The sequence below is a fragment of the Salmo trutta genome, chromosome 21, assembly GCF_901001165.1.
Source record: "Salmo trutta chromosome 21, fSalTru1.1, whole genome shotgun sequence".
Taxonomy (NCBI): domain Eukaryota; kingdom Metazoa; phylum Chordata; class Actinopteri; order Salmoniformes; family Salmonidae; genus Salmo; species Salmo trutta.
Window position 1 is genome coordinate 16,357,576 of NC_042977.1, and position 7,302 is coordinate 16,364,877.

Genomic DNA, 7,302 nt, shown 5'->3' on the forward strand with positions numbered 1-7,302 from the left:
CCCCCTTTTTCTCTCTTCCCGTCAACAACCTCTTAAGTGAGTCTATGGCCAGGGGGAATAATCCCCTCTTTGTATGCTTGTGGAATTCACCCTCCATAATACAAGACTCAATTAGGGAGAGTACATGGGAGAGGGACAACTGTTACCTTGGCAACTCCTCCTTTCAGAGCGAGCTGAGTGTCCAACCTTGTGGCACAACACTCAGACTTTTGGCACGTCGGCCTAATAGACGTCATGTGTAATCCCACTGGCACAGTCCAGCGTCTAGTTTTGATTTGCATGTGGTTGAGTTTTCATCCTACGTGAAATCAACGATATATCACCATGCCATTGGATTTCGGTTAAAAGTTGGGTGAGAAATTACGAAATTCCCTTAGTTTGATGACCTCTCTTCAAATCCAATTAGTTTTCCACTTTCATTCAACGTCATCACATTAAATTTCTTTGGTTGAAATGATGTGGAAACAATGTTGATTCAACCCATTTTTGCCCAGTGGGGTGGTTCTTATTCCCATAAGGAGTCTTTGGGTCCGCCGTTGAACTTCTCAAACTCTGAATTCCCCTCAGTTCCCATTGCAAGACTTACAGAATAAGCTTGTCTTATTGACCAATTTACTAACTGAATAATGTAGGTTTCATATGCCTTTGTCATAGACTATTGTATTCTTTAGAGCAGGGGTGGGCAACTCCAGTCCTCGAGGGCCTGATTGGTGTCACTTTTGCCCCAGCTAACACACCTGACTCCAATAATCATCTAATCATGATCTTCAGTTTAGAATGCAATTAGATTAATCAGCTGTGTTTTGCTAGGGATGGAGAGAAAGTGTGACACCAATCAGGCCCTCGAGAACTGGAGTTGCCCACCCATGCTTTAGAGCGTTGTGCCTTCACCTTGTCAGTGGTAGCCTAATCACATGGTTACAAGTGGTTTAAATAGAGATAAGTGTAAGGGAGACAAGATTTAAAGAAGAGTAATACATTGGATAGTATGGGAATGGGTTTTGGTAATAGATGAGTTTTGTGCGTGCTAAGATCCTACAGGTGAAGTCTAACAACGATGCTATCGTTAGAATCCCTGTTCTTATAAAACCATCTACATGAAAGCCACATAAAAGTGTTCAAATACATTTGTAAACGTGTTTGGTATGAAAAACACAAAGCTTCATAGCGTCAGCAGCCATTCTTCCAGTAAATAACCCGGGCTAGTTTTTTGCAAATGTGCCAGGTTTCCTACTTGAGAGTGAGAGTCCCATAGTGCAGCTTGATTTACAGTAAATCTCCCAGAGCAGAGCTGGGGTAGGACTGGGTGGTCTTCCCACACACAGGAACAACTCCCTATTCCACCAATACACCCACTTCCTGCCTAAAATAGATCATTTTGCATATGATCTTCTGACCTGTCTGGGTCAGTAATGGTCTGGGTCCTGTTCAGGATGCACTTAACGTGAGAAAATGTTTTGATACGGAGGTGGTTGTACCTGAACTTGTTTTCCATGTTAAAATATTTTCTCCAGTTTGTGGCTACAGAACTAGTCAGACCCTGGTCTTACACTGTTCACAAGATCGGTTGAAGTTCACCAGCATCTGTTTTATGTGGATCCTAGTGACGTGATTTGGACCGTTTCTGTGTAACACGCATACATGAACACAGACTTGAGACTCAGAAATGGTGTGATTAGAACCAGTACATTTAAAACAGGCTAGTGTAGATTTATGAACTTGGACTGAGTTTTAATACTGAGGAGTATTTTCCTACAGGCCTCTCTCTAGCTGAACACATTCCTCTGCCCAGTCGGATGCACTAGCTGTGGAAGGACGAGGACTGGAAATGTTTCACAAATTGTTCCACAAGGACAAGGTCTCACACCAGCGCTTGGGGTTGGATTTCGGGACAAAGCTATAAAGAAAGTAATGTCTTAAAAGTAAGAATTGGTGACAGAAATTGGCTGAGTTGCATGTGCTGGGTACTATATTGCTACAAATTTTGGGATATTGTTTGCAAGGAGAATCAAACTCGGAACCCTCTAGCCATCAAGGTGAAAATGCTCCGTAGTCCCCGAATCGACTGAGCGATCATAGAAGTCATCATAGCCAGCCTACCGAAGGCAGGTTTGTTACAACACATCGCAAAACCCTCACTGCACTGTTTCTCAGTCATGTCTTTCTTTCGAAGCCCATACCATCTAAGAGGAGAGGAGATGCATTAGCATGTTGTTTAAGACGCATGCTTAACAGGCAAGCCGAGACAAAGCACACCAAAGACTGAATCCTATCACTGACCTCTGTCATTGATTGGTCTTACTGTAGCTCCCCCTACTCTCTGACTCCATCATGTCACCTGCTGCTTTTCCTCAGCTGTCAGGCAGCGTCCACACCTTTACGTTAATCCTTCAGTTAGCCCTGGCTGTTGAACTCTGACCTGTGTGTCATGGTAGGATGACAAAGGAGGAGAATTGTCACGTCTTGTGACCAGATGTTTGCAGGCTCAATAATTCTGTGGAATAATTCAATTGATTAGTAACTTTACTTTTTTTAAATTTATCGTACAGTTTTAAGTACTGTACAATAAATTGACCAGACTAAGTACTGTAAGGAGACACTGTCGTCAACATAGTGTGTTTATTAGGATAAACCATATTAGCATGTGTTCATGGTCGATTGCTGTCCACAGTATACCCCGTAATCTAGTCATGACATAACATTTGGAAATGAACTGTTTTACTGAAGTCAATTGCATGAGGCTGTAAAATTGAGCTTGTCAGACTTCTAAGTCATGAAGCCTACGAAAGCCAATGGTACATGAACTAGTCAAACCCTCCAGTCTAGGCCAGTCTAATCCAGGCCAGTCCAGTCAACCATGTGGAATTCAGGAGTAAGGAAGGGGATGAGAGGATAAAGTCAGTGTCTTAGGCACATGTTTTTTATAATCATTTCGCTACACCCGCAATAACATCTGCTAAAAATGTGTATGTGACCAATAAAATTTGATTTGATTAAATTTAACATGGTGCAAAACTGTCCCCAGGGTTAGGGACTGTGAAATTCTGTCATTCATTGATATCTGATACAAATATAAAGGAAGTGGCGAAGATATGTTATAGATATGTAGAGCAGCTTCATAATAGCTCTCACCGGCACTCAAACGTTTCCTCCCTGTAACATACAGAACACTGATTTCCCTAGGTTTGACAGGAACCAAACTTAACACATTTTTATTGTGTCAAATACATTTTAAGAATTTGTTTTTGGAAATGAAGGGCAGCTTGCCCCCATTTTTCCAATCAACAAGGAGATGATTATGTCTTGCTGAGTACATCTTGGCGACTCAAGATAGCGAACCATTGTCAATTTGGCTAAATGACTCTTATTTTATCAACTCTCTCTCAATTCAATTACATTATTACGGTTAACAGTTTGACATTCCTGTCACTCTACACTATAGCTGCTATGTTGTCTATTTATTTTATACAGTCAATGAGTTTAGTCTTATAGAAGAGTACAGTCCAAAAATATTTTGGGACACTGTACCAGAGGTTATAAAAATAATTTTGTCAAGGGGAAACGACAGGGGTACAAAAACCTTACTACCATACAATACTGGATATTTTTTACTGAATATTTTGACATCTTGTGCCTATGAGGTGTATACTGTACACACCAAGGTAGCACACATGCATAAACAAACACAAAGCACATTTTTTGTTCAGTTATTCACGCAATGCTTGTTTTGATTTTGCTTCCTGCTGGTTAATTGGCTTGTTTGAAACCATTCAGTAATGCTGTCCAGGCATTTACATAATACATCACAACTGTCTTTCCAGGAACCCTCTCCTCCCATCCACCCAACCTTCTCTTATCAGAGTATCCTCTGATTCCAGAAAACAAAGTGCTAATAAAAGACAACTATCACCTGCATGAACCTTATTTCAACATCTCATTTTATCATATGATAATACTCCTTGAACTGGAAATGAATCTGAGACTTGTGGCCCTAGACATTATTCTTGGGTTAATGACACATGACACTGTTCCCTGTGGTTGTTGGGTCAGGAGCTGCTGTACAGAGTGTGTGATTAATTGGCTCCAATTTAATGAATATGATTCAAATACTATATGCCAATCCCTCAGCCATAGTTATAAGAAACAAAATCAACTCTGCTCCATTCAGAATCAATAGAAGCAGTAGACGAGGCGATCCGATTTCTCCTTTGCAATTTTTATTATCCATGCAACCCCTTGCCCAGGCAATTTGTCAATCGAAGTAAATAACACAAATTTCCCTTAAATCTATTGATCACTTCATCTCATTATACGCAGATGATATTTTACTATATCTAGACAATGTATGTCAATTGCTCCCAAAAGCATTGAAGATCATAGATAAATTCAGCTTCATCTCAGGTTCAATGTATCTAACCAAATCAGCTCTGCTGCCTCTCAAGACCCCGATGGAGGACTCCATCTCTACTTATAGAATCCCAATCGTTTCCCATTTAAAATATTTGGGAGTAGATATATTTACTTCCTTAGGTAAAACCATTGCCAGAAACTTTAATGGAACATTTAAATCAATCCGATCACAGTAGATGGACTAACATCCCAGTTGTTTTAACTGGCAGAATATCTATTGTCAAAATGAATATTTTTTTATATCAATAATTGTATATTTTTATATAAATTTTCATTTTCGATATCAATAATACATTTTTTATATTAGAAAATATTTATCGATATTAAAAATGGAATTATCTACATAAAACATTTTATAAAAAAATAATAATAATTGAATGATCAATATAAATTATTAGATGGATATAAATATTCCTCATAGCATTCAATGGAAAATTTAAATATAGATATCGATCATTAAAAAAAATGGATATTTTTTATTTTTTATCGATATAAAGATGTTGAATTATTGATATCAATAATTCAATTTTTTATATCAATAATTGTCAAATTCTGTATATATTAGCCTACACTGAGTGTACAAAACATTAGGAACACCTGCTTTTTCCATGACACAGACTGACCAGGTGAATCCAGGTGAAAGCTATGATTCCTTATTGATGTCACTTGTAAAATCTGCTTCAATCAGTGGAGCTGAAGGGGGGGAGAAATGTTAAAGAATGATTTTTAAGCCTTGAGACAATTGAGACATGGATTGTGTATGTGTGCCATTCAGAGGGTGAATGTGCAAGACAAAATATTTAAGGACCTTTGAACGGGGTATGGTAGTAAGTGCCAGGCGCACCAGTTTGAGTGTGTCAAGAACTGTAACACTAATGGGTTTTTCACACTCATCAGTTTCCCATATGTGTCAAAAATGGTCCACCATCCAAAGGACATCCAGCCAACGGCAGGCCAGTGGTCGATAAAAGGTCATTGATGAAAGAGGACAAAGGAGGTTGACACCAATTGTGCAGAGCAACAGATGGGCTAAAGTTAGTCAACTGACAGTTAAGTACGACATTGGTGCCCAAAGACCTATAAAATAATGCACAACTCGTCATACCTTGACACGCATGGTGTATGGCAGCCGACAACCTTAGAGTTCCACTTCCTTCAACAAAAAAACAAACTGGACTAAGGAACAAAAGCACTGGACACTGGAGAATTGGAAAAACGTTGCCTGGTCTGATGAATCCTGGTTCCTGCTGTTTCACGCTGATGGGAGGACTAGGGTATGGAGAAAACCACGAGTACATGTATCCATCATGCCGTGTGTCAACATTGCAGGTGATGGTGTGGGGTGTGTTTTCATGGCACACATTGGGCCCCTTGATAAAAGTGGAGCAACGTTTGAATGCCACAGGATATCTGAGCATCATTGCCAATCAGGTGCATTCCATCATGTCAGCAGTTATCCATCTGCAAAATTATTTTTTCAGCAGGATAATGCCCCATGGAGTCAACATGGGCCAGCATTCCTTTGGAACGCTTTTGACACCTTGTAGAGTCCATGCCCCAAAGAATTGAGGCTGTTTTGAGGGCAAAAGGGGGTGCAACTCAAATTTGGATTTTTTTGTAAACTCTATGTATATTTAGCATTATTAAGACTTAAACCAACCAGATTCTAGTGTTTAGAATGTCAATGAAGAGTGGAGAGAGCACCGAGAGACAGTCTTCACATTTTGTTGCCTTAAAATGTAATGAAAAATATTAAATTAGATTATTTTTCCCTACAATGTTTTAAAGTGAAATAATTTTGTATTTAAATGTTTTATTAATAAAACATTTAAAACGAAGTTGTCTTAATTGCGTACTGTATGTCTTCACACACCATAGTTCAGAGGTGTTCAAAGTCCCCAAAGTCGTGTGGTGGAAAACAAATTCTGGGGCCCAGAGTTTTTCCTGATCTGGTAATCTAACCAGGTAAAACTCCTGATCTTATACGGTCTGATGTGAGATAATCTATTGTAAAAAGGTTTAATATGGGCTATGATGGGACCAGAGTGTTTCTAATCAGGTCACATGGTTTTTTTTTTAAATGCTGGAAAAAAACCCTGTCAAACTGCAGCAACCTTTTACTTGTTCATGTGAATTACACTATACACACAGTGGCCAATTGATTTGGTACACCACCCTGTTCATGAAAATAGTTAGCATCTACAGACAGTGAGTCACGTGGCCGTGGCTCACAGGTAGACTGACAACGAGACATTCAGTTACTGTTCGATTGAACGTTAGAATGGGCAAAAAGAGTGACCTAAGTGACTTTGAGCGTGGTATGATCGTCGGTGCCAGGCGCGCTGGTTCCAGTACCTCACAAAACGTCCGGCCTCCTGGGCTTTTCACGCATGACAGTGTCTAGGGTTTACCGAGAATGGGGCGAGAAACCAAAAAATCCAGTCAGCAGCAGTCCTGTGGGTGAAAACAGCTCGTTAATGAGAGGTTGAAAGAGAATGGCAAGAATTGTGCTAACAGTCGGGCCACAAACAGGCAAATAATGGCCCAGTACAACAGTGGTGTGCAGAACAGCATCTCGGAACGCACAACTTGTCGATCATTGTCACGGATGGGCTATTGCAACAGACAACCACACTGGGTTCAAATCCTATCAGCTAAAAACAAGAAGAAGCGGCTCCAGTGGCTCACCAACACTGGACAACTGAGGAATGGAAAAACATCACCTGGTCCGACGAATCCCGGTTCCTGTTGTGTCATCCTGATGGCAGAGTCAGGATTTGGCGTAAGCAGCAGAGTCCATGGCCCCATCCAGGCTGGTGGCGTAATGGTATGGGGAATGTTTTCCTGGCACATGATAGGTTCCTTGATACCAATTGAGCAACGTTTCAATGC